We start from the raw sequence: 24,802 nt of genomic DNA, 5'->3' as shown, positions 1-24,802 counted from the left end.
TCAACAGGGTGTGAAATGTAGAGTCGTAGCTTCACTCTCCTAAGCTTCCTCCATGAAAGTTTCAGCTTGGATCCCACCCTGATCAAGGGGTGTTTAAAAATGCAAGTGTCTAACATATATAATCAGATATAGGTGTTTTATAACTGCATCCACAGGGATTTTTTGGGTTTATCCACATGGCCCTAATTGATTGTGACTGTCCACTCACTTTATTTTAAAGCAGCCAGATAGGCTGGGTCAGTCTCTTGTTAGGAAGTTGAATTACATTTGCATTGTGTTAACCCAGGGTGGTGAAACAGGCTGGATGGAAGGAAAGGATAAAATCCTGGTCCAGAAAACTCAGTCTGACCCTGCTCACACACAGCTTCACTGTCCTGGGCTGTACACACACAGACAAGCCTCCTTCCATCCTAAGCAGCATTATGAAGTTGACCTGAAAAAGTGGGACAACTGAGCTGCTTAGTATCACTCTGACAATGTGGAGGCTAATCTCTGCTGTCTTTATTTGGGATTCTCCTTCTCCAGGACACTCTCCCTCCGTCCCGTCTGAGTCCGGCAGTGATTGGGGTCACCAGGACACAGCACTGCAAACCTCACTGCAGTGATTGGGGTCATTGGGACACAAATACTGCAAACCCCCCTGCAGTGATTGGGGTCACTGGGACACAGCACTGCCCACCCCACTGCAGTGACTGGGGTCATTGGGACACAAATACTGCAAACCTACTGCAGCCCTGACACAGCCCGTGGGCACGGGGACATCTCCATGGGCACAGGGACACCTGTATGGGCACAGGGACATCTCCATGGGCACAGGGACGCCTGTATGGGCACGAGGACATCCCCATGGGCACAGGGACACCTGTATGGGCACAGGGACATCCACAGCCAGGCCACACACCCCACAGGTGCCACAGAGTTTCTCTTTTTGAGCCCTGTTTGTCACTGGGATCTCTGAACAGAGAAACACCCTGCCCGTGATCAAGTGGCCACATTAAACAGGCAACACCAACACGTTCCTCCCCGAGGGATGTGTGGAACTGGAGGAGCCTAATCAGGGGAATAGGAATAATCTTCATCCCATCATCAGCATTTTTTGCTGATAAAATTGAGTTATAAATATGAAAGGCAGTTTTAAGGGGAAAAACTTAAAATGCAGTTGTAAATTAGTGAAGCTGGAGTCAAATGTAACAGTAATGAGTGCAATAAAAAAAAAAAGCCAATTTGTTGCATCTTCTGGAGATGAGAGTCTCAGAGTAATAAAAGCAATGTACATGCTAAGTATGATCAAGGTTAAAGTGGCATCAAGGCTCATTTGTTTCAGTTCCTCTGCTTTATGAAATCCTCTCTTAAATCTTAAGGCTTCAGTGACATCTGCTGTCGAAGACCTATTTAATTAATTAGTTGTAATTTAACAGATACTCCTTCTAAGTGAATTCTTCTTCCATGGAGTTTCTACTATTCAACTACATTTGCAAAATTCCTACTGCAACTTTTTAATCTGATCAAAAAACCTCTGACACTGAGCTCTTTTGTTGGCCTGTCCATCCCACAAGGTGTTAAATCACTGTTGCCGTTTTAAAGCCACAGAACTCTTCTCCCTGCCTTGCTCCTGCCCTCCCTCCCAGTTTTAATATGTGGAGATTACACGAGCCCATGTTTTACTGCCAATAAAGCTATTCCCAATTTGTGTCCAAAGCCATTGGTGGAATACCAGGATGGAGTTTATGATCAAAAAGCAGCCATGACAAGAGGAAACATGATCCCAAAGCTTTGTAAACTAATGCTCCTGTGCTCTCACAATCCTTTAAAGAGCAGAAAAGAGGAATTAATCTGTGCTTCCCTTTCATGTGTGACTTTAATGCTTCCAAGAGCAGAACAGAAAGCCTTTAGTCCAAGCAGTTCAAGAAAAGCTTAAAGTAAGGCTAGAAGTCTGACTCTTCACCTCAGGGCAGAGACAGAATTATTCAGGATTCAACTCCCTGCACTGCAGTCACACCTCCAGTTTGTGACATGGTGATTTCCATCCTGGACCAGAGGTGTTGTGTCAAGGTAACACTCCAATGGCCTGGCAGTGGACAGGATGCTGCTGTTTATTGCATCCTTTTCTTGTCATTCTGACAGAGAACCCCTTGTCACATTAGAATTGATGGCCTGTGATGCCCTGGAGTTAAGGCCACAGGGTTGGGCTCCAGAATTTTGCATCCTGCTTTAAAATGTGCTGCTTTACCTTGGGTGGGGCACACAGTGAAACCATCAGCAGCATTTCTGGGTGTTCACTTTCGACAGCAGATTTGTCCTGCAGAGGTGTCCCCAGAGCAGCAAACACAAGTGACTGGTGCCAGGAAGCCCTTCAGGCCCAGGTCTGCCAAGATGGGAGTGCTCAGCAGTACAAACTCCTGTCCCTCCTGTCCCTCCTGTCCCTCCCAGAGGTGTGTCCCTGATTCAGGAGTTCCCCACTCCTTGGGCCCTGTCTGTTGGTGTTACAGCAATCACTGGTGTGTAGGTGCTGAGCTGTCAATAACACAAGGTAAAATGTGATGTAAAATCTGAACTACCACAGCCCAAAGCAGAAAGGGACTTTTACATTTCATTTCATCAAAGCCTTCCACAGGTCAGCAGTGACACTTGAAGGAGTGAAATCAAGCAGCCAAGGGGAGACCTGCCACTGCCCCCCCAGACTCCCAGTCCTCCACATCACTGTAAGCCAGGGGGGTTTAAACAGTTACTGAACACAGCAGTGTGTTATTTATTTCTGATCTTTTTTAAACTGTGGCTGTGACTGAAACATCCTTTCTCATGAGCATTTTGACCTTGGATACAGCTGCAGTAAACAGAACTAGGTGAATTTAATTTTTTCCCCTCACTGGAAGGGATCCAGGTCAAACTTTAGCACCATTTGGAGATGGTTAAGAGTTCCTGTACAGCTGCCTGGGCAGAGCAGGGTCCAAGGGGGTGAAAATAATGGACTGAGGAGGAAAGACCTATCTACCAAAGAGGTAAGCATCAGCAATCCATAAATTTAAACTACTGAACTGAGTAGGGAACATAAACTCCACTTTAGCTAATCCTTTTAGGAAAAAAATTATGAGCAGCATAGAATTACATAGGGAAAAAAAAAAAAAAAGGGAGAAAAATAATATATAGAAAGAGAAGTCTCTGTCTTCCCAAACTGTTTTTACAATGTACTTTAAAGTTGGCTACATTATGCATTGCTATATATTATTTAATTTAAAAGCTGCATTTTTCATAAGACTTTTTGCCAATATTTATCAACTGAAAAAAGCTGCTTTAATATGGAAAGTTTACTCCAAGGTTATTTCCCTATTTTTGGAATCAAAGCCACACAAGTGCTGTACCAGTGTGAGGTTTCTCTTGCACAGAATAAGCAAATATTTCTCAGTTTATATTTTGGTCCTTGTCCCTTCTTTAATGAAGATTTTATTTTTACTTACTTGTATTTCTGTTAGGTTTCTTAAGCCAAAAAGTACAAAAATTACAAGCTTGTGTTTAAAAGAAAGGATATTATTTCTTATTCTTTGATTAAATGTTCATTGTTATTCTCAATTAAATATTCCAATAGACAAGGTTTAATTAGCAATATTCTATTAGCATTATTTAACATTCTGCTAAGTCATATGATACATTATCCAAGAAATTTTCTTCCACATTTGGACTGTATGAAAAAGTCTTCCATAATTGATTTATTTTTCCATTTCAACAGAAGTGGGATATGGATAATAATATATACCTCTCCTAAAATTCCTGATACTCCAAAATAGCACACAGATCCAAAAAAAATCCCATATTTCAGCTTATATGGCTGTAGATTTTCATTATCAAATAATTTACAGTGAGTTTAAGTGAGACTTTTCAACATATGTTCTTCCTTAAATAACTTTCATTAGCAATTAAAGACTTCATCCATAAGTGGAACACTTAGACACAAAGTCTCTGATTATCACCAGGACCTTGACTGCCAATTCGTACAAGTGAAACACTCCAAGGTTGACTTGCAAAAGTCACTGCAAGGCTGCAACCCTTCCTTCTTTCATTTGTTCAGGGGCCCAGCTGGGAGTCCCTGGTGACAGATCTTCACCACATCCCTGAGCTCGTGTCCCCACAGGCAGGCAAAGGGAACCCAGGCTGCTTTTGTCCTGCCAAGAGCTCAGGGAGCACCAGGGCACTGTCCCCTGGAAGCTGGGCAGGGGCTCAATGCAGAGGTGGGTAAAAATTGAAATACCCTCTTCTCTCAGTTTTCCTACCCCCTTTCTGCATCTGCTGTGGTTGGTGTGAAAAGCCTCCATTCTCTTTCCCATTCCCATGCAGTTATGCCCCGAAGTTATCATCTCCTTTGAAATGCCTCAAAAACTCTTTTTCAGTCCTTTGACTTGCAAAAAAGACCAAAAATATGAGATCAGAGGGGAAGCTGCTATGGCAGTACCTGTCCATACCCAAGAGCAGCCAAACCAGTCCAGGAGTTTGAGCAATGAGGACTGGCATTTCATCTGAATGAGCTGTTGGCTCTCTCTATCACTTGCAAGTGAGTATGGAATAATACTTGGGTAAAATTGCCAGCTAATGCATTTGTGATAATTCTGAGCTAAAATTTACCCAAACATTACAATGACTGAAATGAGAATTAAAATGATTACCCTGCAGAAGGGTAAGCTCACTCCCATGGGTGTGACAGAGTGAAGTTTGGAACACCACAGTCCTAGAAACACCCTTGAGCTCAGTTTCTTTAAAGGCTGGAAGGAACAGATGGCTTTTGAACCCTGATGCTGTTGGTGCTGTCAGCATGATGGAGCACTGTACCCTCATTTGTACTGATTGGGGTCAGATCAGCTCTAGCCTGTAATGTGCCCTCGCCACCGAGTCCTTTTTTCTAATTAGAATATCTGTCATTACCTATTCCTACAGCAATGATAACCCACTGCACTCTAATGAATCAATCCCATCTGCCTTGCTGTGCAGAACCAAAAGAATTCACCATGGCCCCAAAGGCAGCGATGACAAGTGCTGCTCCTTGGATTGGGATGCAAATGGAGCAGTTTTCCTGCATGGAGCTGTGATTTTCTGCAGGATTTTATTACTGGAGGGGTTGTAAGGCCATTCCCATGAGAATCTTTAACAGTCTGCAAAGCTGAACATGAGATACAAAAGTCTGGCTGCTGTTCAGCTGAGAATTGATGGTCCTGTGTGCAGGAGGGAGGTGAAGGGCACCCAACAGCTGCAGCCCATCTAACCCCAAACTCCAAATTTCACTGCATTCAGGCATTGCAGCTGAGCTCTCCCAGCTTTGACACCTGGGTTAGGTCAGAGGCAGCTGAGCATCCCCCAGCAGGTAACAGAGTGACCCTGGCAGCTCCCACAGGTGCTGGGCAGAGCCCTCACAGGGCAGTGATGTCCTGGACGCTGCTGGAATGTTCATTTATCCGGCCAAAGACACTTTCCAGGCAGGAAAGCTGTGGAAGGCCCAGGTACCGTGTGTTAAGCTCAAAAACAATTTGGAAACTGCTGCTTATTTAAAGAGGATTTAACTACTGATTCCAGCTCATTCTGCCATGAATGAGAGGAAGCATTTTGCAGGATAAAGAGGACAATAGCAGTTAGATTACTAACATTGCATCTGGTTTAGAAACAGTTCTCACAGGTCTGTTTTGGGGGAGAAGAGATTTGCTGTATTTTCCCCTTGTAATTCTGCGTAGTCAATGTACTTTATTGCCTTACATGTTTTCCCTTCATGCTTTTCTTCTTGCTTTCATGCACAACTTGCTGCTTCTTTCTGTGTTGAAAAAGGCTCATGAATTAACCAAATAGATTCAAAAATTTCTAGGAACTGTTGTGTATTTGGTACCTGCACTGAGTACAGTGCATGAGGCTGCATTTTCCTGGAAGAGGTTTGCTTATCCCCACTGTTTTGCAATAGAACATTATCAGCAGCCCCAACAAGAGTTTTAGGGAATCTGGAGACCATGGCCATGTTTCCTGAACCCAAACCACTGGCCACACATTTGCCTCCTGAAAGGATGGTGAAGAAAGCACATGAACCTTTCCAAATGATGCTTTTAAATTTTTCCCCATTAGTAAAACTGTACAGCAGCTGCAGTGGAGCAGGGAGGCAACTTGAACTGGGAAAATTATTTATAGACTGTGAAAATTTGGAAATAATCCTTATCTTTTACATTATCCATTAACTCAGGAAAAAAAAATCCTTATCCATTAACTCAGAGAAGATCCCAGGTGTCTGAATGAGTTACAACAGTGCACCAGAGCTGCACAGAAGTTGCTTACTTGTGCATATCAGCAGTGGCAGAAAAAATCTGCTTTGATCAGCCTCACAAGACCTTTATGGGGATATTCTCTTCCCTCGTGAGGGTGTTCTGTGACACACAGCCTGGTTATGCTGGCAGGAAGATCTGAAGTCTCAAGACTGGCTGCAATTACACCAGTGGCTGAGAGAGTGGGTTGATTTAATTGTTAATTCTTTTGGCTAAAACACAGCTGGCTGACTATATGTGCAGCTCAAGGGTGAAAAGAGATGCTGCTGGCTTTTCAGGCTTATCACAATCCATCCTAAATGAATCAGCCCAAGGGAAAGGTTTGGAACGTTCACCTTGACAAGTGAGAGGTTTTCAGACCAACTCTGTCCTGTTAGATCTTGGCAAGAAACTCAGATTTGATTTCCAGGTCCAGATATTTGGTTCTGGAGCATGAAGAACAAGAGGCTTGTTCCTGGGTTTCTCCACTGGCAGTTGGTGATCTGCCAGTAAAACACAGATGCAGCAACAACCCCCAGATACTTTGTCAGGATGAGGGTGATGAAGGACTAGAGTTCTGCAGTGACAGATTCCATACCACGTTCTGCAGAAGGGATGCACCAGGGATGCATTTTTAGAGAGAGGGATATTAGAGAACTGTGTCCAGCTGGCCTGAGGCTCTCCTGGGTCCCACAAGCCCAATGGTAGCAGGAGCACCAATGTCCCATTGGTATTAATTATGAAAAGAACAAGTTACTTTCTAACAGCTTGGTGTGTCATTTACTTTATAATCTTTCCAGTCTGGAGTTAGCAAAGGGATAGATGGCAACTGGCAGCTCTGATACAAGCTCAGGACATCAGTGTGTTGGCTTCCTGCACTCCTGCACCCACAGGCAGAGCTCAGGCAGGGTTTGTGCACTGCCCTAAGGCACAGGGTGTAACTCCGGGGCTGTCCTGGAGCTGGACCTGATGGTCCTTGTGGTTCCCTTCCAGCTCAGGATGTTCTGTTCCTCTCTGGACTGAACTGCAGGCTCTGCCTGGGATCCGAATACTGTGTTACATTTTTCCATTTCTTGGCTTCTCTGAGATTTTAAAATTCAAAAGCTGTGCTTAACTATTACTTATAATAGAATTCAGTTCTATTAACTGTACTGTAAGGAAATACATTCATGTTCATGGAATAATTACCATATGACTTGAAATAAAACTTGACCTATGCTTAGTTAATCACAGAATGGAAATCTCATTGTTCTTGTACATCATGTATTTATACTTCTCAAAGGTCTACATAAAATCAACGTTTTATGTAGGGCTGAACTACTTTACATATTGACTATTTGATACCATAACTGGGACAAATTCAGACAGAGAATTGCCACACTGTACCCTCTAAAACAAACAAGCCAACCCCAAAAAACCTAACCAAAAAAAAAAAACCAAAAAACAAAACAAAACAAAACAAAACAAAAAAAAAAAAAAAAAACACCAGGCTCTGGTTTCTCTGGTGGGTTGACCAAGGCTGGAGATGAGGGGCCCACCAAACCCCTTATTTGAAAAATATTAATGAGTTATTTCACCATAACTGTTATTGCTCTTATTACACACATTATTCTCCCTTGTTTATCAATGATAACCTATGCTTACAATATTTCTGCTTCACCTTGACAGATACAGAGATACTGACTTAATATTTCTGCCTTACCTTATTAATATGGAGCTTGTAATGACAGCAGCTTTCAGGTCTGTCTGCCGGGTGTTGGAATGGCTGTGACAGGAGTTGTTCCAGTGTTTGATCTAAAGGCACTGAGCTGCAGGTTTCCAAGGAGCCAACAAAAACAAGGCACAGTGGGACATACCTGTGGACACTTGCTGAAATCCCTCACAAAGCCAAAGCTTTACTTAACAAATGAGATCAGAAAAACCTTCTACAAAAGCAAGAAATCCTATCCCAGTTCCTCCCCCACTAATTTCCAGGCAGTCTGATGTATAATCTCAGGAAAGAAGCACCATTAGAATACTGTGGAGATTAAAGTGGTAGCAGTTACTTCCAGGAGGAGTGTGGACAAACATTTTGCCAGCAAACCCAAGGGCACACTTACACTACAAAAGCTTTTACCTCCCATCAGCTTCAGGAATACTCCTGATGTTTCCCACAACGTCAGTTCCAGTAAGACTGTTTGTTTTCACACTTTTCAATTACCATAAAAGCATATTAAAGTGCAGAACATGAACTCTTCTTTCCAGGCCGCAGTAATGAATGTTTATGGAGGGTCTAAACTATCATTTACAGTAGTATTTCCTTATGAATGTGAAAACAGAGTTTGAGCAGACCAAGCCAAGCTCTGCAGTGCTGCCTGTGTGCTGTTCACCACTGGTACATTCTGTCCTTGGCAGGCAGCTCCTCCTGTACCACCAAAGAACAGGAAAAGCTTCTCCATGTGCTGAGGAAGCAGCACAGGGGTTAATGGGATGGGCCAGGGAATTGATCTGCCTGCAGTGATACAGCACAACAGTGCACCACAGGATGACACTGCAGAGTGAGGGACTGGCACCCCAAGGGATCCAAGAGGAATTTTTATGTTATCTGAGCACTCTATACAGCCATCTAAAATAGATTTTAATGTGCTTATAAATGGACCTGTGTAAGGGCATCCAGCAAATTCTGCACCAACAAAACATTTGCCACACAGAAGTTTAACTTGCAAATGCTGCAGAATTTTCCTTATGTTTAATACAAGGGACAACAGCTACAGGACATTGATAGAAGCTCCCCCCCACCCCAGTTTATAACAACTCTACTGGCTGCAGGCTGGAATGCACTCAGCTCAAACACTGCCTGATCCAATTTCATAAACCAGCTTCTCTCTCTTTCTCTTTTGTCCATTGTATGTAAATAGCTTGAAAATTCGAGAAGCTTCCTCAAATTGGATCAATGGGCTAATCCCTGGGGCTTTGGGCTCTTACCATCATCATAATTATGGCAGTAATAACAACCATCAGAGCAGTAATAACAGTCATTTCTGCAAAGCCTTTACCCTGTGGCATCCTAAAATCCCTGTGGTCTCAAATGAGAGCACTCCCAAGGCTGGCTGCAGACAGGAGAGGTCACAGCTGTCTTCCAGGGACCCAGCCAGCTGCATGAGGGTCATTTCATTTTTTGTTTGAGTCATTTTTATCAGTCTGGGAGCTTCTGAGCCAGCAGAGAACCAGGCTGCCTGTGCTAGAAGCCCCACCCCAGCCACTCCAGATATTCCATGTGTCACTCTCTTCACCTGGCTGTGGGGACTGTCCTTTCTGAGACACCACACTCAGGAGGAGCACAGGGGATGCTCAGGTTCCTTCCTGACCATCCAAAGAAGGAGCAGGGAGGGCAGTTTCTGCCCAGCAGCCTTGGAGCTGTGTGTGCACTGGGTGTGTTGTTATCCTGTGAAGGCTCTCAGCCTCCCAGAGGTCCCTTCCCAAGGGCACTGTGAGGAGAGCAGAGCATCACCCTGGGCTACAAAGTGGATTAAAGCTCCCTTGAGCTCTCCAAAGCACCCTTCATTAGTTTAAGCCTAATGTGTGAGGAGCACAGTGCAGGGTGAAATCTCCCAGGGGTATTACAGCTCGTGGGAACTGCCTGAAAATACCCAAACACCAAATCCAGCCTGAACCAAAGGGGAGAGAAAACTCCAGGAGGAAAGGAAAAAAGTTCCAGCAGTTCCAGAGCACACTGTGTGTCTGTTCTTGAGTTACTGCAATGACATTTGTAGCTAAAATACCAGGTCTAAATGGTGGTGCAGTAATTCCAGTTTAGGAGCTTTTTCTATCCAGAATAGCCATTTTCTTCCTTGTATAACTGTCTCAAGATGTACAATAGCCTGAGGTAGATCATGGAAGTTCCAGCCCAGAAAAGCTAAATGAACAGCATAGCCATTTTTAATTAGGTGAGTAAAAAGAGTTCAATTTTAAAGTACCCATTCCACATCTCCTCCAGGAAACCTGCTCGCCTGTCAGAGTCCAGAGCATCCCTCTGGGCACCCTGGAAGCTCACAGACCTGGGCAGAGGGGTCTGGGACCCGAGAAAGAGGGTCTGGGGTCTGTGCAGGGGGGTTTGAGACCCTGGCACAGAGCCCAGGGGGCACAGGCTTTGATTTCAGTCCATTGGAAAAACTTCCAGCACAGAGGGGAATTACAAGTCACAAATGTGTGACAGACAGTGGTGTAGTTATCACCAGGTGGAAGATTTTGTAGTTTTGGGATTCTTAGAATAGAGGTAGGTGGGGGGACAAAATGGAGGAATTTGAATGGTCCCTTGAGTTCCTCTCCTTCTTCCTTGTCCTCCATTTTCTGATGTGGTGATGGCACAAGTAGAAATGACCCTTCTAGACCAGGCACTGGGCATTGGTATGAAATGGTCAATAATAACCACACAATTATCTGTATAAAGGCAAAGTGACCTTCCATCACAGGGGGAGTCCCCTCGTGTCCGAGCTGCTGTGAACACCTTGGCCAGCACAGAGAATTGTAAGATAAGAATTAATAAACACGTGAGAAACCAGAGAAAAAACAAGACCTTGAGACTCCAATTCATTCTCGCACCAGACTCAAAGCCTTCAGAGGGCAGAAAAGCCCCACCAGAACCACCAGGCTGGAATCTTGGGCAAAGAAAACCAAACCTGAGGCTCACTGAGACCTGCCCACTGATGGAACCCCTTCCCTGCCTGTTTTCAGTCCTTCCTGCCTTTGCTGCAATCAAAGCCCTGCCCAGACCTTCTGAAGTCAATGCAAGATTCCCATTGAAGCAGGAACTTTGATATTTTTTTTTCCTCATAGTCAATTTGTATTTGAATTAACATTATAAATTTTCTACGGTATTAATTCAATCATTTAAGTTCTTTTTTGCAGTTCAGTAATTAATTTCAATTCTGAAATAAGGGCTTTCATTAAAGTGTTTCTATTGTTGAAACCTTATTTCTACAAAGAAATGGGCTGTTCTCTGGAAAGATATTTAAATGGTTCCTTAATTTTAGTTAAAGTTACAGTGTGATTGCAATTACTCACACTATACTGTTTGATTTAAGTTGTATGATGTTTCCAGGCCCATATCTAAAATTAAAATTAGTGGCTCTTTTCACAAGCTCATACAGGAACTGTTTTGTTGCTGGTTCCTTAGTAGCCAGTTGTTTTGATTTGGCTTCACATTGCACAGATAGCAATAACAAAATAATTTAACCAACTGGTATGCTCCACTTAATAATTTCACATTTTAAAATAAACAACGTAAGGGTGACTGTCAACATTTTTTTATTTTTATATTGTCTCAGCAGCATGGGATTTAAGTATTCTGTTGAGTTTTATAGAGAATTGAAATATTTTATTTCCCTTTTTCTGATGTGCCTATGCAGCACTGACCAGCACTACAGCAGTTTATACACAAGTATCAAAGGCTGTGAGAAACCAGCATGTGAGATCCCAATTCTCACAGAGAAAGGAGCAGGGAAAAGGGACTGCCCTGTAAAACCTTTGTGCTTTGAAGTTGTTTTAACAAACCTGGTCTTAATCCAGATTTTGCACAGGCACTACAAACTGGGACCAGCCTGGGGCCTTTCAGTATCCTCTCTGCTCCCTGTGTGCTCTGAGGGGTGAGAACAGCAGTTCAGTGAGCTGATGCCTCCCTCCCTCTGCACCTTCCCTGCCTGCCCACTGACCTGAGCTGGGTCCCTCTCAGGAGCCTGCTCTCCCTGCTGGCTCTGCCCAAATACCCTCAGAGCCCAGGGATGGATGGTGTTGTGGAGGTTCTGGATTAGGTTGTGGAGGTTCTGGATTAGGTTGTGGGGGTTCTGGATGGTGTTTTGGGGGTTCAGGATGATGTTATGGGGGTCCTGGATGGTGCTGGGGAAGCAGTGAGTGTGGTGTGGGGAACTGTGTGAAGTGAGAGTGTCTGAGTATGGACTCCCTACCCTGAAGGCAAAGAGCAGGGCTTGACCTCTCCCTACACAGATGGTGGTTGTTCTGTCCAGGCTCTGGAAAACTGGGACAAATCTTCCTGCTTACTATCTAACTTCCTGTGTTGCTTTTCAGAAGCAAGCATTCTTTTTTCCTAGAGAAAGAGTGGGACAGGCATTTATTCTGTAAGAACAAACATAATTTTTTGTCTGTGTTTTAGGAAGGAATGGGAGGGCAGCAGTAAACAGCAAAGCTGCAGATTCAATAAGGCACTTGAAGCAGCTGTGCTGCAGCCTGCAGGCAGCAATGTGCTCATCTCAGCAGCTGCATGGCACAAACTCCCTCTGCTCTCCCAGCTACATCCAGACCTGGGGGTTTAACCCTGTAAAAGTGCTGTACTGTCCCTCCAGGGGAAAGTGATTGTTTCCTCCCTGAAATGCCTCCAGCCACACAAACATCACCAGGACCTGCAGGGCTTCCTCTCCTGTACCTGCTCAGAGGAAAAGTGTGTCCCTCATGGGACACAGCACAAGGAACCAAAGAGTGCCTGAAGGAGGATTTCTGCTCAGAGGTCTCACATCAACAGCACCAGATTTAGGTCTGATGGCAAAGGATGGTGGGTTGATGCTGCGGAAGCAACTCAAACTCCAGCCTAAGTTATTTTAGAGTCTTAAGCATTATATCAACAATATCAAATGCAAAACGTTACTTCTCACACTCACCTATTAAAATAAATAAGTAAAATATTCCATCTGCAAAACAAAAAGTGTCCAGAACAATTCCCATTCCTTTATGCTAAATAAAATCTTTTTATACATTAGAAAAGTGTTTTCTAAGTATAATTTACGTTGTCATTTCCCATGTCCCCCATAAATTGCTTTCCAGTTTTTGTTAAATGAGACAGTTTATTGGATACCCAAATCTTGACTCTTCCTAGGGAGGTGTACAGGAAATAAATAAAATACAGAAGTGACTATTGTGGAACCATTGCAGTTTCTGCCTGATGCAGGGAGCTGTTTACCAGCACTGGGATGGGTTTTGTGGCCTGTGTGAGCAGGGCTGTTAAATTCCACTCCAAGAGAACAGAATCTGCACTGCACCTGACACTACATCTCAACACCAGATAAAGTTACCCTCATAATAGAAAAAAAACTTTGTAAGATCTGGAATTTTACATGAGAAAAATGAAAATACAGTTGGAGGAACTTTCTATCTCCTTTCTGTTGAATGAATGGCATTTCAGAGTATTGAATAATGCCTTGCAATCAAAACCTGATGCATAAACTGTGAAAGCTTCTTTTAATAGCAAAGTCCCAAGGGACTCTTCACTCACTCTCTTCTCTGTGCTGCAATCCATTGCTTTAAAATCTGATGGTTTTTTTCAAACTGGAAAATCATAGCAAAAAATAGAGGTTAGAAGTATTTCCAGATGCAGCCTTGTAATTAGCATCAACAGCTACTCAGTGAATTTTGGTAATTATGTCACCCAAGTACATGCAAATAATATGAAAAATGGTGAGGGGACACGTTCTTAGCTGCCTTTACAGCACAGGGTGATTATCCAATTAGACTGAGAGATGCCTCTGGGTAATCCCTTCCCGGATGCTCAAGACAGACAGGCATTTTTAGAAACATTCCTGATGGTCTAGAACTGTAATTTAGTTGTGGGGCTGCATGGATTTCAGGGCAGGGGTGGGGAGTTCTCCCATCCAGGCAGGATGGGAGGGCAGTGGCCATTATGGAAAAAGCTTTCCCAGTACAGAGAGCTGGTGGAACAGGAGCTTCAGGGGATTTGTAACAGGAGAACAAGTCTTTTACTTTTATGTCACTGGTTCAGGTGTGTCCAGATGGGAACTGCAGGTAACCAGAGGCACTGGGTGGGTTTGTGTTCTCAGAGCATGTTAATGGATGGGGCCTCTCCTCCTGCAGGCACAGGCACCTGCCCGGAGCAGGAGCTCCTCCTGGGTGCAGTGACGGGGTGTTTGTTACTCTGATTACCAGAGCAAAGCCCTTCAAGGGACTGACAATGTTTAGCAGTGCAAGGCACAGATGTGGCTCTATACCCTGACCACAGCCAGCAGCTCCTGGTGTTTCTCTTCACACCAGCTCAGGATGTGAAACCCCAGCTGAGGCAAATCACTGACTGCTCTCTTGGCCACCCTTCTGTTTGAGTTTAATGTTTCAGCTCCTCCTCAGGCAGCAAAGCAGCTGTACAGTCCAGCCCAAAGTGAAAAGCCAAGCCTGGGGCAGCAGTGTCAGCCCAGGGCTCTCTGTGGCTGTGTGGCACAATTGTGGTTGTGTGCACCACCATCCCTGCCCCTCCTGAGCTCCTGAAAGCTCCCACTGTTGGGGGCTGAACTCTGCTGACCCCGGGGCTCACAGCAGGGCCCTGCCTTGGGAGGGTTTGCCATGAATCTGTATTTTGTGTGAGGCTGCACAGGAGGGTGAGCAGAGCAGCTGTGGGGATTTATGGCAGGCTGCTGGGGCTGAATGCACACACACACACAGCAATTTCTGTCACAGCGTAAGAAGGAGTTGTTTTCACCAGCCTTATTAATTCTGAATAAATAATGATGATAATCACCCAGTGAAAGCTTAGTTTATAGTTTAATTAACCTACAGCTGTTCCCAAGAATCAAAGGCAGAAAAATACTGTTGAAGTATTAAATAATAGCTACAGTTACTCTTTCAGGCAGTTACAGAGTTGAAGACACACAGCTTTTACTATTTTAGAAAGAATTGTGTGGCTTAAATGCTATAAGGCTTGGAAAATATCTAGGAATTAGAAAAATTCATCTGACTTACTCAGCATGCTGAGCATCCAAGAGTAGAGTGAACTCTTAGTGCAAATAACTGAGGGAAAACAGGATTAGAAATTATTGAAATTCCTAAACTTCACTTCAAGATTTGAGTTGCACAGAGATCTCCAGACAAAGTTCTGAAAGAGGCAAATAAAACTAGGAAATTGGAGAATATCAGTATGTCACAATATGTAATACAGCAGCACTGTTGGGTGGTGCCTAAACCCCCTCAGTGACTCCAGGTTTGTGCTCCAGCTGATCTCAGAGTCACAGTGAGGCATCGTGGGGCTGTTTCTTAAATCAAGCACTCCACTTCTACTCTGCACATTGCCAGTCACCTTTGAAACTCAGTGGGGCTGTTCTGTCCCTGGCAGTGGAGGTGATTGATTTTCCCAGCTCACACCTGGCTGGAGCCTCTCCAGGGAGGTTTTATGCTGCAAGCAAAGGCAGTTGTGGCAATCTGGGCTTATAAAAGATGAACTCCTCAGTTTTTGTTTAGGTGCTCAGTTTGGAAATAGTAGTGGGGCTCATTTTGTCCACTAACCTTGTGTTTTCTATCAGAAGGAGACATAACACAGAGAGAAACCCTGAAGCCTTTCTGTCTGCCAGAGGCCCATGTCTAGTACAGAACAAGGCAGGCATGGCAGGGAGAGCACAGGAGAGCAAACCCAATAAAACAGCACTGCTCACTGTGACAGGCACAATCCCAGCACACCACAGCACTGTCTGACTCTTAAACCTCTCCATTTGAGACACAGCACAGTTTGGAAAAGATTCAGATGGAAATTCACATAGATTTTTTTTTTCAGTAGAACTTTTGCTAAGATTTGTTATGGAAAGCCCAGAGGAATTTAACAAATCTGTTGTGCTGAAATCAAACATAAGGAGAACTTTGCCACAGCCAAAGGGCTGGTGATGGTTGCTGTGGGCCAGAAACAAAGTCTGACACCTCACTGCCCAGAGTTCAGGGGCACCAGGCTGTAAAACCAGCCAGAGGAGAGGTCAGTAACATCTCATGTGCTGGAACAGAGCAGGGGGGAAGGCAGGAAACTCCAACCAGACTTAAATCAAGACCAAGTCCTTGTCTCAGCCTGCCACGGGTGTGCAGGAAGGTTTGCTGCAGGTGGAACACTCACAGAGGTGTGAAGGGGTTACAGCCCGAGCAGGAGGTTTGGTGTGTGTGGAGAGGAAGGACTCCATCCTTTACAGCTCTCCCCAAGGCCAGCTAGTGACATAAAGGCCCCTTTGTCCCTAAAGACAGAGGTGTGCAGACAGCAGACACCCCCCTGAGGCACAGCAGGACGTGGGGGTGCCCACAGCAGGCAGAGGAAAAGCGCAAAGCTGTGCTAAGGGGACACGGGGATGGTGCCAGCAGGACTGGCCAGGGGGAGCAATCCAGTTCTCTCAGAGGAGTGTGCACAAAGGGTACCTGGGGCTCTGCAGGCAGCATTTCCAGCAGCCAAACTGCAGAGAGGAAATCACAACTCCCGTGGTGTTGCCTCTCAGAGCACTGCAGAACCTTCCAGCAGTCCTTGCTGAAGGGCAGACAGAGGCTGGACAGGGTCACAGGGCACAGAGGACACACCGGGGCAGGAAGAGCACAGGGAGGGATGGTGAAGGCAGACCGGCCCAGGAGGATGGAGAGGCTGTGCCTGATATGAGCTCTGTGGTGCTCAAGAGGCTTTGGTGGCACAGGGAGAATCACTAGAGAAAAAACCCAGCCCCAGGAGCAGGCTGGGAGGAAAGGGACTCCAGACAGCAGAGACAGACAGCAGCCACAGCACAGCCCTGAAGAGGAGAGCAGGCAGAAACTGGAGAAGCAGGCAGAGATCATGGGAAGGTTTCTGAACATTCTTTCCCATTTTATTGTACCAGCCAGCAGACACACGTTTCACATCATCCAGGTCGAGTTCCAGCTCCCATCCCAACACCTCTTTCACACCCTCTCACTTTCTGAAAAAAAAAAAAAAAATAAAATCCTTAAAGGTTGTAACTTTCCACCTCTAGTTGCAGCTCAGGGGGTGAGAGGTGCCTGGGGCTGTTCCCGCCCTCTGTGACACATTTCTGGGGGTGCCTCCCCACACAGAGCTGGGACCCTCCATGCTCCATGTGCTGCTGGCAGGGTTTGTGTGACAATTCACATCCAGTGGGGACGTGGTGCCATCAGGCAGAGGAGAAGTGGGATTTGAACCTCCATTCTCCATTTCAATCCCATTTGATTTCATTCTTAAATGGCATTTCCTGATAAATACTTGTTTGTCACTTTTACTGTTCATATTATTATACAAAACGGGAAGACAAAAGGATAAACACATATATGAAATATACCTAAGGAATACCATTCTAATGCTAGATGAAAGAATTTCCCAGATGTAATATAAACTTGTATTAGAATTCAAGCTGAAAAATGCCACCATTATTCCTTTCTAGCCTGTTTTTCTAACCATTTATCCTGAAAGCCCTATTTTATTTTTTTTCCTGGCAAACGTTGTATTTCACTCTTCCACATGCAGTAACTCCCAGATGGGAACACAAGGTTAGACTGGAGAAATTATCAAAATGGCAGTAACATATTTTAAAATATATTAACGCAGGTCCCAAGTTTGCAGTGAAATATGACAGCATTAACCTTTGTTTTGCAGAGCTGGCAGGGCAGGGGGATGAGCCAGAGCAGGGGATTTGTGACCCCCATCCCTGTGTCCAGCCCCCAGTGCACCCAGGCCAGGGGCTGCATCAGCTCTGGGGACACAGAGGGGACAGTGATGCTGGCACAGGGCATCCCCCAGGGTTCATTCCCTCCAGGCAGGAGGAGCTGGGACAGGACTGACAGGAGGAGGGTGCCTGGGGCTCCCAGGGATGGGCAGCACCAGCAGGGAAGGGCAGAGCAGCTCTTGGTGCAAAAGGCGCGACTGGGAAAAGGCAGAGGAGGGGGGTTTGAGGCCCTCCCAGTGCAGGACAGGCAACATCTGGCAATGAGAGGTGGATTACACCAGCTCTGACACAGGAGGAAGGGAAGTGGCAAGGGGATAAAAATAGCGAGTGAAAATTCCATGTTAATCTTACAGGATAAACACTTCACGTTGATGTTCTCAAGCTGTAGCTTGAAGTATGCATTCTTTAATATTCTTTAAAATAAATTTTAATAATTTAATATTCTTTAAAATAAATTATCTTTTTTTTCCCCCCGAATGAAATCACTTCATGGCTGCTTTTATTGCTTGTTTTTACAGAAGGCCTTCTTATCCTCATCTATTAATTTCTACAAAAGATGTCATCAAGGACATGGAACAACATAGACTGGTAATGGAACAGCAAATAAAACCAGCATTCATTTACATGACTGGCCATTTTTAAATGCAAATGTTTTAACCATAAACCAAAGCAAATTTGCATAGAAAGTCAGTTTGAGGATATCAGCATTCCTAACTGGGTTTTAGGCTCTCCATTATCAGAAGCAAAGCTTTTATTCTAAACTTCGAGCCCAGCCTGACAGCGCGAGAAAACTTTTCCTTTATTAACCTTGCACGTAGTGCCCTCTGCTGGCCAGAACAAGCACTGACAGGGGAGCCAAACTCCAACCTCGGCAAGGAAACAGATGCTGGGAAGGCCTGGGTGACCTTCAGAGGGATGACCCGACCTGTCCCAGGGGAGAAAACTCACAGGCACACTCATCTCACAGGAGAAAATCAATACAAAGCGATGCAGTGCATCTCCCAGAGCCTCCCAGGCGGATTTTGGCTGTGCAGGAAGTGACACAGGAGCTCTCAGATGTACCACCAGCTCTGTTCACTGCCCAGTATTGGCTTTTGTTAAAAATAAAATTGCTGCTTAGTCACCTGGAGACAATGGTGAAAGCCCGAGGCGTTTGTGGGCTCCTTCCTCCTCCTTCCCAAGGAGAAATGTACATGAACCTCATCATAACCTCATCTCCCTCCTTTCCCAGCAGAGCCTTCTGAGTGAGGAGACTCTCAGTGGCTGTTGTGTATGGAGATTTCCTGGAACAGGAGCCCAGGAGAGGAATGAGCAGCAGGGAGCACCTCCCCAGCCCTGCAGGCTCCCCAGGGTTTGGATGGGTGACAGGGACAGTCCCCTCTGTCCCCAGGGACTGTGAACAGGCCCCAGGGTCACCCCTGACCCAGCAGCCTCTAATGGGTCACAAATGGATGATCAAGGTGAAGTCCAGCCCTCCATCCCAGGCTTTCCCTGTCCCTTGAAACTTCCAGGGCAGCTGGCTTGGCTCATCAGAGTCACCAGCCAAGGAGAGCAAAATGTTCATCAGGCTCCAGTGCAACCTTCCAGCTGATGGTGCAAGGTCTCTGCTTGCCCTTGAGATAACCACCCCTGGCAGAGGTGGGTGAAGGTCAAAGCAGAGCCCTCCCCTTGCAGTCTCCCTCCCATTCCAGGGAAAGGCTGTGCAGGCTCACGAGGAGCAGCCAGGCTGATGGACAGCCCTGACAAACAATGACACCAGTCTGAGGGGATGGGGGCACTCCCAGCCTGCCCCAGGCCGGGGTGTGACACACAGTCCAGACATTCTGGGGAACTGAAAGGCAGAGACTCAGAATTGCTTGACTGACTTATGGATCACAGAGACCTTGAGAACTGCCCCACAGCCTTGTGCCTGCAGAGTTCAGCTCCTCACACAGGGCATGAGCCCACAGAGAGCCCAGAGCCACAGCTGGGACACTAAATCCTGTTGGGGAGGAGAGGGAGAGCCTTGGTACCCTCCAGGTCCTGGCAGAGCAGACCAAGGCCAGATATCCAAACCACAGTGTTCCAGAGACCTTTGCATTTTAGCTCAGGCCTTAAAGCACAGCCCTGCCTACCTGTGCTGAACCCTTTACTCTGCCTTCTCACTCTGCAGTTATTAGGATTTGCTCAGATCACATTTCTTTGCAGCCATATCGAATTTTCTCTCTCTCTCTCTTTTTTTTTTTTTTTTTTTTTTTTTTTTTTTTTTTTTTTTTTTTTACACAGAAGCTGTAAATAAAACTCATGAGAATTCCAAAGAAAGCCCGAGTTAGCAATCCTCAGGCTTTCTTTCAAAAGCTGACTTTAATTGTTATTTAGCTCAGGGGCATGCTGCAAACACTGGGGGCATTGCAGTGTTCCCACAAGGCTTCAAAGAGACCAAGTCTGTTATTTCCCTGTTCCTTTGCAGCCTCTGGGCCCTGTGACACAGATGGGAACGAGGAGGTTGGCCTGGATGAGTGGATCAGCTGTCTGGTGGATGGCTCAGAAACCTGGTACAGGATTTCACGTCAGCAGCAAATCCCCCAAACGTTCTGCTGTCAGGGGAGTGGGATAAATAACCCTTGCTGGGACCCCTGGGTCAGGCAAGCACATGGAGCTTCAGTCCACAGGGTAGATTTGTTATACATACATTTCATTATCTCACAGCCAGAGGGTGGCAAAATTACCTGTTTGATGAGCTATTTAAACACCTCGCAGCTCCTGGGCTGCCAGAAACACAAACCACAGGGAACAAAGGAGTTATTGAGCAGCCAGGAAACAAAATGTTCATTAGGCATGTGAAGGAGACCTTTAATTACTTGTAGCAGTTGTGGGAAACATTGCTAGAGTTGTGTCTCTATCACAGGTTTGAATTTTACAATCATCACTGGAGGGTTCTAGTCAATCTTGAATTTGTTTTGCAAGCCAGATCAAAGAAAAGTTTAAATATGGAAACAAATATCGTATCTTTTTCCATGGAAAGAAGAGAATATTTATTTCTACCAGCTTCACGCTTCCACCAGATTATCTTTAAAAAACAAAGCTTTTAAAATACAGCTGCAGTCATCAGGCTTGAGAGGAATTACAGAATATGGACCCACGCAAAGGGATTAACTCCTAATATCATCCAGCTGAGCAGCCTGGGCTCATCTGGGCTTAACCTCCTCCATCCATTCCATTTGTATGGCAAAAACCATAAATCACAGCTAACAAGCAGCTAGGTTTTGTTTTAAACATTGGGAAGGTTGGAGGACTTCCCTTGCACCTCCATTAAGGAGCCCAGTTTTTACTGCAGAGGGTTTATTTTATTTTATTTATTCATGGCTTTAGTGCCAGGCAAGGGGTTCATGAGGGATCTGCTGCTGCAGCACGTCCCATGGAGCCCCAGACTGGCCATGGAGACACCACATTTCTCTCCAGCTCACCTGTGAGCACAGAGCTGGCAGGGGACACCCCTGGGGACACTGGGGACACTGCCTGGCCCCAGGAGACACAACTCCAGCACATCCCCACAGCATCCAGTGGCACAGAAGGAGAAGCACAATCCATTTCCTCTCCACCTCCAAGGAGTCAGACCAAAAGTGAGCTACAGCTGCTGAGACGTGGGTACAATGAACACTCATCACTATAGAGCCTCATCTTTCCAGGCTCCATGTCTACAGCTCTCCAGAGTGGCATGCAGCCCTCCCGGGCAGTGCCTGCCTCACTGCAGACACAGAGGATGCTCCTCCTGCCAACCTGGGTCTGCTCCACGAGCACCGAGACAGAGCAAAACTGACCTTGTGGAGTGCAGGAACCGAAACAGCCAGGCACAAGCCAGAGACCAGCATTCCTGCCCCAGGGCTCTGAGCCCCTGACTGTGCTGATGGGGCATTTGTTGGTGTCTTTATCAAAAGCACCAAAACCTGACTGGAGTGAGAGAGGAGAATGGAAACACAGAGATCTCTCACCCAGAGAAGTGAAGAAGAGAGTGAATGAGAGGGAAGAATGAAGTACTGGGAACCCCAGGCCTGAATTTAAGGCTCACAGTGAGATGTGCTCTCAGGCATGTCCAAAACAGAAAATAGAGATCTGATTTGCCATCAAGTTGCTTACCTGATGTCAGAAAAAAGGTCAAAGAGCTGAGGACTGTTTGGAAACACAGCACAGAAATTTAGGGCTTCAGTGGAGGTCAGGAAGCTGAGGAACTATTATTTTTTAGGGCACTACCTGACTTCTGAGAAGCAGCAGTATGGTGTGACAACAAATCAATAAAGAGAATAAATAATAAAAACCTAATGGACTCTCAACATCCAGCTGTGCTGTACAAACCTGCCCACCAGCCCATCTCAGATAACACTGATAAGTGTCCTGAGGCAGAGCACAGGCAGCAGCAGATTAAGTGATTGTCATTTATTTCAGAATGCATCCATCCACCTCTAAATGAAAGTCTCTTGCCTCCTACTTAATCTTCCCTCTCCTGAGGAGCAGGTCAGTGACTGAGCTTTCCCAGCTGTGCCTGCCCCCAGCAGAGCTCCTTTCCCAGGGTCTGGATGCCCCCCCTGCTCCAGGACAGGGAGGACAAGGGGGTCCTGTCCTGCCTTGGCTCCAGGGCGGGAGGAGCTGCAGTCACTCAACTCTCAAGGCCAATCCATGAGGGACACAGACAACCTGAGCTCCCATTTACATCCCCTCTGTGACACAAGTGGTGTCACTAACTGTGCAACTTCTCCTCCCTGTCTAAAAGAGTGGGATTTTTTCCCCTCAGTGTAGTGAAGAGAATGAACACTTCCCAAAGGCTCTGTGGTTGGGCACACAGGTATGAGGAATTCCTCCCCAGACTCCTCAGTACACAATTAGCTGTTACATGCTCTGCATTTTCTTAGGGCTGATACCCCTATTGAAACCAGAACTATTATTTCATTCTAGTACATTTATTCCTGTACCATCATCCCTAGCACAGGTCCTTTACAGCACTATAAATAACCTGCTCATCAATCTGCAAAGTCACACATAACAAATTAAATCTCCATTAATAAAGGTTCCCTCTTTCCACATCTCTGTGACAGAGCAGACAAGAGTCCTGCTGGCTGGTATTTTGTCCTTTGGATAACAGCAGCTCTGCAAGGAAGGAATCTCTTCTTTCTAAAATACAGAGACCCAGCAGGTGAGGCAGGAATGCAGGCTGAAACCCTTTGAATGACAGGCTGGCAGGGAAAGTACCAAATTTGTCACCAAGTAGTACTGCCAGTGTTCAAAGGGCCTAAGTGCTCTTCTATTTTAGCTTAAAAGGCTGCTTTGGTTCAAAGGGTTCACAAAGCTTTCTCACACAGCAAGGGCCAGCCCTGTGTCTCACAGGGGCTTCTCCTGAGGAGTATCCCCATGTGTGGTTCTCCTCTGAGATAAATCTCACCCCTGTCATTGTCCCCACCATAGGGAAAGAGAAATCTAATCTCTGTTATGGGATGAGCAGTGTTCTCCCTTCCTGCATGTCCCATTCTCACACAAAGAAGGTGCTGGTGAAGCTGTGCTGGGGGCTAAGGGAATTGTCCTGCTGCAATAATCCCACTGGGAATGGCCCTGGCCACAGGAGGGGGAGATGGTTGTGCATGAGGAAACATGAGTGGCACAGAGTAAAGAGAAATCATTCAGGCTGACACAGTGAGCAGGTCTGATCACAGCCTTTATTTGATGTTAAAGCTCTCTAAATTCACACTAAACACAAAGGCAGAAAACACTGAGGGTCCTTTCTGTGGGCTCACCCTACAGAGGGCCCAAAGCCTGTCCCAAAAACCCTTGAGCTGCTCCAGGGCTGTGTCACAGCCAGGGCTGGTCTGCCAGTCGGTCAGACCCCCATCACTGCCTGCCTGTCTCAAACCCCACAGGGGGGATTGGTGCAAGGTCTGCACAAACAAGGTCTGCTGGAGTCCCCTCCTGCCAAAAGCAGCAGGAAAAGCTGCTGTCTCAGGGCTCTCAAGGTCAGAGCCCCAGCCCAGGCTGAAGAAGCCATATACATTACAGTGCAATTAAGAAGTTGATACACCACCTCTCACTCGCTGTCCATTACTGACAGACAGAAATAGAGGTGTTGTCACCACACAGGGCGTCAGCAATTGGCTCTTTAAAATATGCTGGATGGCATAAATTTCAAGGGCAGCACAAACTGTCAAAGTGCAGTCTGACCTCTCTTCATGTGGTTCAGGAATTGGTATTTTAGTAGAGGTAAAAAGATAAGCAGCTTCAGCCATGCTAAGACTATTATAAGTTAACTGTGAAACTATTGCTATGATTTCCAGGTTAGTTTTTGGCACCTAGAACAGTTGGTGGTTTTGCCTGAACCCCCAAAATGAAACTGGGCATGGGAGCAAGAAGCTGAGGGGCTTCACTTACGGGACAGACTCCTCATACCACTCTGTGCTGAGGCAGTCACAAGATTTCCTGAGCTGGAAAGGATCCACAAGGATCACCAAATCCAAGCCCTCAGTCTTGCTCCAAGCAGCTCCCTGGAAAAGCTGCGCACTCACAGGGAGCACTAACAAGGTGGTGAAAATTTAATTTCACACTGAAAGCCAAAGACAGGACTCAGCAAGAAATGGCCACTGGCCAAGGGGTAAGATAAATGAGGCCACTGTTAGAGATAAATCTGAAAAGCTGGACAGCACCAGAGCTAACCTGATGTCAGGAACAGTATTTTAACACAGACCGAGCCTGACACACAAGTGGCTGTGTCAGCAAAGGGACAGCACTGAATTAGCCCCCCTGAGCTCGTGGCTGCACTTTCCCTGCACACACATCTCTGCTCCAGTGCACACCCAGCCCCAGTAAGCATCATGAGAAGGGTGGGAGCTCCCAAATCCTCCTCTGTGGTCCTGCCTTGGCAGTGCCATCACCTCCTGTCCAGCTGCCCATCCCTGAGTGCAGGGGGTTGGCCATGGGGCCTGGGGATCACTGGAGTACAGCAGAGGCACAGAAGGGGTTTTATCTCTCTTATCTCTGCCCTGGACAGCTCAGGATGTGCCTCTGGAGCCATCCTGGTGTTCCCTTTGAGCTGATTTAGTGGTGTTTTCATGGGGATGGAGGTGAAACCACATGGAGTCA

At 46.0% G+C, this 24,802-nt stretch overlaps 1 long non-coding RNA gene across 2 annotated transcripts in view; it reads right to left on the bottom strand.

The window, feature by feature from the left end:
- Positions 1-24,802, bottom strand: part of LOC310912211 — a 67,141-nt gene that overhangs the window by 12,104 nt on the left and 30,235 nt on the right. Inside the window, exon 3 of one of the 2 annotated variants that reach the window (XR_014590629.1) lies at positions 2,231-2,514. The exons of the other annotated variant lie outside the window; for it this stretch is intronic. This is a non-coding gene — a long non-coding RNA (uncharacterized lncRNA). The remainder of the gene's footprint in view (positions 1-2,230; positions 2,515-24,802) is intronic. 2 annotated transcript variants of the gene reach the window in all.

Source organism: Zosterops lateralis (assembly GCF_965231275.1).
Source record: "Zosterops lateralis genome assembly, chromosome: 8".
Taxonomy (NCBI): Eukaryota; Metazoa; Chordata; class Aves; order Passeriformes; family Zosteropidae; genus Zosterops; species Zosterops lateralis.
The sequence above is the reverse complement of the archived record's forward strand: the minus strand, read 5'-3'. Positions and strand labels throughout refer to the sequence as shown.